Raw genomic sequence first — 7,191 nt, 5'->3', positions numbered from 1 at the left:
TTCATCCATCCTTCTATTCATCTATCCATCCTTCCATCCATCCATCCAATTGACTGTTGATCTCCATTATCTCATGTAAAAGTCAAATAGTTTGTTGAATGTTGGTATTTTGCAAGAATAATCACGTATTGTTTTGTGGGATATTATTTCATTTCCTGGTCATTTACATTTGATGGACGATAGATGGGTGAACATGAACAAGTTAGAGTGCCATGCTCTTTTAGCAGGAAAAGGGGCTTATTTTGAACTGAATTAAAGAGCACTGGGTGATTTTTTTGTGAAGTACATTGTTGTCTCTGCCAATTTAGAACTTGGGGCCAAGAGCTCTTGTCAGATGTGATCACACAAAGCCAACGTCTGTGCCAGTGATGCATGACCCAACCTGAGAGGAATGCACCCTCTTTCACTCTCTCTCTTTCTCTCCATCTCTCTCTCTCTCTCTCTCTCTCTCTTTCTCTCTGTTTACCTCTCTCTCTCTCTTTTCATAAAACAGATGCCAGTGTGGGGAATGAAGAGAAATGAGGACAGAGTTGCAAATGATCTGATAAATGCCAACACACTCCTAATATCACGGGCAGGTGAGTTCAACACACTCCTACTGTCATGGGCAGGTAAGTTACACACTCCTACTTTCCAGTACAGATTCCAGATCAGTTTGAATACACCTCAGAGTATCGACTTAGACCAAAGGGGAGGTTGTCATCAGACACCAATAAGTAGATTATGCGTGTGAATATTCATGTCTTCATCATGCACATGGACTTTGCTTGGCCTTAGTCAACAACAACACACTCTGCTGGTCGAAGAGGCCATCCTGTTCTTCAAGAAACTAAACAGCCTTAACATCTGAACTCTGTCCTCTTTTTTTCTAGTTAGTTCTGCCCGTGGTTCTTTATCATGACAGCCGGGTTGCAACCACAGGCCTGGAAAACTTATATCAGGAAATATTATCCCATCGGATGGCTGTTCCCAAAGGGATATTTTCCTGTCAGGATAATAACACAATCACTGTTGCCTTGGGTGCATCTTTTGCACCAATCAGAGTTGATTACTGTCAGTGCCAACATTCCAGTTGTAAAAACCCCAGCAATGTTCAAGGAAGCTTCCAACAGACGAAAGCTGGTGGAAGAAGTTGAAGGACTGAAAAAGAAAAAAGGGAAAACATTTTCAGACCATCTTCTTGCCTGCCAATTGAGTTGGACGATTTTCTGCATGGAGGACAGGGCAGTAATATGTTCTTTATTTCATATCAGTTCACTGAATACAATCTCTTGAGACGTAGCTTGTCATTTTGGGCAACATATTTCTTCAAAAGCTCAGCACCTCATATTTTTCACGTCTAGCATTGTTGGTTGAATGATTTACTACTGAGATGAGTAACAATATGACAGAAATTTGGAATTGAGTCTAAAATCCCAACCTCAAATTCCTGCATTTGACAGGGCACACCTTGTTTATCACCTCCACTGACTAATAGATTTTCAGACACATTGTTGTACACTTTGAGACCCTCACTCCCTAGTCTCAGTTTCAGTCTGTGTGCTTGACCCTTGGAGTGACTCGATTCTGTGGTTACGATTGCGTCGCACAACAGACCCATCATAAACGACACAAAATCAAAACCACTCCTGAGCCAAACCCACAGCAGCACATTCACCAAAAAATGTGCAAATTGCATCTTTTGGCAGGAAAACGGGTGCAGGAGTATGCCTGTGAAAGTATTATCTTTAAATTGCATGCTTGTTACAGAGTAATTGCTGCTGTTCCACAATTTTGAACTGTGAGCAGGTACTGTTATATTTTAGTAAGATGATATGTTATCCCTGATTAGTGTTGAAATGCAAAGACGTTTATTATTATGAGCAAATTTTTCTTGGGTTAAAATGTAATTCTGTGCTTCTATGCTATGTCCTTCTTTTGTCTTAATCAACCAGTTAGGAGTCTTTACAGAAAGTGTTTTTATTTAATCTTTATTTGCATTGACATGGCATTTAACACCATGACTACCACCGCCATAAAACTTTAACTGTTGTTGAAAAACATTGACAAGCAACACGAGGCCACTCGGTTCACACAGAACTTCCAACCCTGAGTTCCTGTGATGCACACAAGGGAAGTAAAAACTTAATATTTCCCTTCATAAGGTTAAAGTCTTAAACACTCAGGTAAGCAGCATGTGGTGCCACATCTGTCAAACAAATCCCTATTGACAATAATTGGCTGTTTTCTCTTTCCACCCTTCTCCTAAAAAAGACTATTAGGAGAGAAGTCCCCAAACAGATATGCCCATGGGGAACAGTAATAGTTAGTTTCCCTCGGAATGGTTCTCTGTTTTAACCACAATGTGGAAATCGTATACCCCCACCTTAATGAATTCATCTGGCATTGCTTTATCTGCGGATGGAGGTTGACATATTATTATGATATGACAGTCGGCCTGATCCTCCGACAAAAGTGGTGTTTCTAATTCGTTGTTGTCTTTGTCTGAGTCAACATTTTCTTTTTCCAGCCACTCTGACGCCCTCAAGCCAGGTAGGGTCCTCACTGGACTGGGCTGCATGGGACTCATTAGCACCCCTAGTGGTGGAGCTTTTCCTTCTACAGTGGGCGACAGCTGGCTTCAAATGCACTTAAATGCAAAGCTGAGTCCTCCTTCAATTGTTACAATAAAATCATTGAAAGTCACTATTCTCTTAAGGTGAACCTGTCACAGCAGCTGACAAAGATGATGAAAGTGATGTGACAAAGAAAGCGTGACAAAGTGGCAACTAGTTTCACCCAGCCTTGCTGTGCCATATGAAGACAAGCCAAACTTAAGTTATGCTTTGCCGTCAAACTTTGCCATGCCGGCAATTACTTGCTTGATTTGCCTGGCAGAACAAAGAAGTATTGGCCTTTTCCTTGATCCATGTTGGTTCCATTCACTGACTGGCTCAAATGTGTGTACACTTTGAGAAATTCAATCATGTTTGGTTTTGTTTAGTGAGTGGAAATAAGCAATAAAAAGTTTGTAATGATTAATGTGCCAGATATCTGGCAAGTCAGGGAGATAGAAGCATGCACTATTGTTTGGTTAGAAGCATGCACTATTGTTTGGTTAGATCCTCCAGCTCCAACTCCAACTCCAAATTAGATCTTCTGAGAAACTCTCAAAAACAGATGAAGGTATCAATGTGGATATTTCCCCTCATGCCTTATGAAGGTAACCCGTGTCTTCTTCTCTAGGGACATCTGTGAAATGGAAAAACAACTGCTGTCATCACAGGCATGTTGCACCTTAAACAGCTGAATAATGTTTCATGAATTATTTAACTGTTTACGACATATCTTGCAATTTACCTAGAATCACAGTGTTCTGCATTTCATTCATTTCAACTTAATTTACAACCACATTTCAGACAAAATACAGGCCGTTGTAAATGAGAGTATGATAATTCTATAGAAGGGTTTGGCTTACTGCCTGGATTTTCTAGAGAGAGAGATCTATGAAGGTCATGACAACCACAATAACCGCCCAGGAGGAAACATCTGCTATTCTCAGACTCTCATTCCCCGATATTCTTGCTGTCAGCACTAATCCGTAAATAAACAAAAGCACAGCATGTGTGTGTGTCATCTTGAAAGATATAGCATAGGAAATCATATGGTTGAACTATAGCCTGTGATATATTTGCATCTTATAAGCCAGACTTCTGACTTGGCATAGAGTCTGATTATATCACATTATATATGAACCTGCCAAAGAACATCTTGCTTTGAACAGAATGGACTCATTGAATGACATACAAAACCTACCAATCACACTTATGTTTGACATTTAAGGGAGACCAATTCTTAAATAATTTACCAATTCTTAAATAAATAAATTACCAAAGTTGGTCCTTTAAATGTTTTAAGAGGTGATTTTGGGAAAGTTTGTTTTGTTTTGTTAACAATTTTCATTGATATGCCACAATGTTCTTTTTGGCTGAGCTACCAAGGACTTAATGTACTTTTTGTGTAGATTTATATTACTCTCTCTCTCTCGCTCTCTCGCTCTTTTCAGACTTGATGCATAGGTGTACTTAACACAAGTGATAAACAGTACCTGTGGGAGGTCTCTGAACTAAAGGCACCTTTCCACTGCAGGAACTAGCAGACTGTTTTAGGGTGGCCCACACCTTTGTGCGTCTTTCGACTGCAGGAACCTCCGCTGTAGGGGAAGAAAGAACCTACTCCGGGGTGAAATAAGTACCTACTCTGGTACTTATGCTGCTGGTACTTATGCTACTGGTGCAACTTTGAAACCGATGGGTGTGGCTTGAAACCGATGGGTGTGGCTTGAAACTGATGGGTTTGGCTTGAAACCGATGGGTGTGGCTTGAAACCGATGGGTGTGGCTTGAAACTGATGGGTTTGGCTTTCAGTAATCGCTAACGTGATGCTAGCGGAGAAAACTAGCGAAACCTCTTGAAATGTGCTCACTGTGACACTATGACAAACTAGTTAGTCAACAACTGTCCTAACACAGTCAAACATCAAGCAAGTGCAAGACAAAGCAAGACGGCAAGAAAGCTACTTTCTAGTTTGGCATACAGTAGAAACCGGGCGGCTTCAGGCAAACCTACAGAACGCAGTAATATGCCTACGGACCCTGGTATGGCAACGGCACGGAGGCGATTCTTCATATTAAATGTCATTGTAGCGGCCCAATTTTTTTAAGCTGTTACTTTAAGGTAAAACTGCTTATCCTAACCCTAATCCTGAAGTACAATTACTGCATAAAGTCCACTTTAACTGCGGCGTGAGAAGACGAAATCAACAAGCACCATTTTTCAAATCGGCAAGAATTTTCCAGAGTTACCAGAGTTTATGCGGTAAATACAGCAATAGAGTTAACATGCTGAGGTTACAGTCACTGGATAAACTCATGCAAAACGCTAAAATGAATCAACAGTGGTGCAGGTATCTCCTTTTATCAAGTAATTCTGCTATGAAGCCATTGTGGTAACTGCTCTACAGCAAAATTCAACTATCTACCCAACCTTGGGGTAATCCTAGAACGGTCTAATGTTAAGGATGCCCCTGGAGAAATATATCATTGTTTTATTTAATGCTAGGAATTTGACGTCCAATGAAAGAGCAAAATTATGAGGTTATGTCAGCTTGATGTTTCTGCACAGCGGTGCCAATGAAAAAGAGAGAAAGGACAGAGCAGTGGGCCGTTCCTGTAAACATTTAAGGTCCCACGACTTTCTGCAGTCGAAAGATGCATGAAGGCTCTGGCAGCAGGTTGCAGCCGTATGGAGTAGGGAATGGGGTCAACACAGGGAACTCAGGTCATAATTAATGTCAAAAAACAAGTTTTCACCCTGCCATTGACGTCAGAGAGAATCTCGACATTCAAATAAATGTCTTAATCTATGCAAAAGACACAGACGGTTGAATCTCCTGCAAAGGTTAGATGAATGTCGTGGAAAGAATTCATTTCTCCGGAGGAAATCTGTGAGTGTGTTGGAGTTGTTGCGTCGCCTCCACTTAAAACCTTCAGTTCACGCTCCTCAGTCGGGATGTTGTTGCTGTGGAGGCCAAGAAGAGGTGGTGTCTATTGGATGTGCTTGTGTCAAGGCCAAGGCATTCTTCCAGTCTAGAGAGGCCCTGGTCATGCTACAGTCATTGTGTTGTGGATAAATTGGGGTTACAGATTGCAGGAGGACTTAACGGTGGAAAGTCTAATAAATTAAGGGCCACGCATCTTACCTTGATGAGATGCAGATGGATGCCAATGCAAATGTATCCTGGCAGTTCTTGTGTAGTTAGGTGTGCTGTTTTCCTTAAAGCTCAGTTGTTGAGTGTTAAGGTGTAGGTGAGGTGTGCTGTTTTCCTTAAAGCTCATTTCTTGAGTGTTTAGGTGTAGGTGAGGTATGCTGCGTTTAGGTGTAGGTGAGGTGTGCTGTTTTCCTTAAAGCTCAGCACTGTTTTGTCTTACTAAGTAGGTTATCAAGTTCAGCACACAGTCAGAGAAAGACTACAAAATATGCTTCATGTCATAAGAAAGACATGATTATTAATACGCAGGTACGTTTTTGGCATCTACTCTTTGAATGCTGAGCAACAAAAAGAAAAAATGATGTGAAGACAAAACAGCATTTACAAAAAAAATCTAGAACCTGGTGACTGTTCCTGAATATTTCAGTCTACCTCAGGTTCTCCTCTTAATTCAAATACAGAGGTATTTCTTTTCATAGCATTTCGACTTTCCACAATCTTTTATAGTCGGCTGTTTCACCAGTCAGCGGTGTTGGCATGTTCCAGAACTTGGATGATTGCCATTTTGCAACAGGAACGTATTTAATAGTTTCCTGGGCATAATTGAATGTCTGAATGCTACCTTAGTAACACCAGACTTCCAACAGTATTGCCTGTGGTAAGACCCAAAACGCCTTAATGACCACTTGTATACAGGGCAATTTATGAGCTACGTCGACATGGTATGATTCCAAAACCTGAGCATGGTGAATGGCTGTGAGCCAACATGGTGTCACTCCTTTTCTTAGTACCCAGTTGCACAGTAGCATTTCTATGGAATATCTGCATCTTCATCTTAATTTTTTTTTCTTCATTTATTCATCTGAAAGTAAACAAAGGAGCCCTTTTTTTAACGAGATCTCTTCATCTGTTTTTAAATCTATGAATTCAGCCCCATTTCAGTTCTTTAATCGTTTTTAGTTTTCATTCAAATAACCCATTACTGTAACATGGATGGTTGTCCTTTCATGGTATAGCATTGACAGCATGCGCGGTTTACGTAATCTACCTGTATTGTGATTTTGTTATTTTGAAGTTGCTTTGCTGATTTGAATGTGGGTCCCTGTGTTCCTATCGCTAGAAACATGTTCTGATAATTCTAAGGTCTTGGGTTTGATTCCCCATGAGAAAAAAAATATAGATTGCTAGTGTAACGCATGGCGGTAGCACTTACTAAACTATGCATCCCCATACTAACAGGGACAGTCCAGATGCTCAAAAATTAACTAATTTGAAATGTATATTCCTTAAAACATGTGAAACTCTTGATGTGCCATAATGTCAGGTTGAGATACCAAAGACACAATACTTTAAGCTGAACATGCTCAGATTTTTCAAGTTGCTTTGGAACTTCAGAAGAGACATAACAAAAATCCTAACCAGAACACAAGACAACAGTGTCAT

Source organism: Sprattus sprattus, assembly GCF_963457725.1.
Source record: "Sprattus sprattus genome assembly, chromosome: 10".
NCBI classification, from domain to species: Eukaryota; Metazoa; Chordata; class Actinopteri; order Clupeiformes; family Clupeidae; genus Sprattus; species Sprattus sprattus.
Note: the sequence above shows the minus strand (reverse complement) of the source record.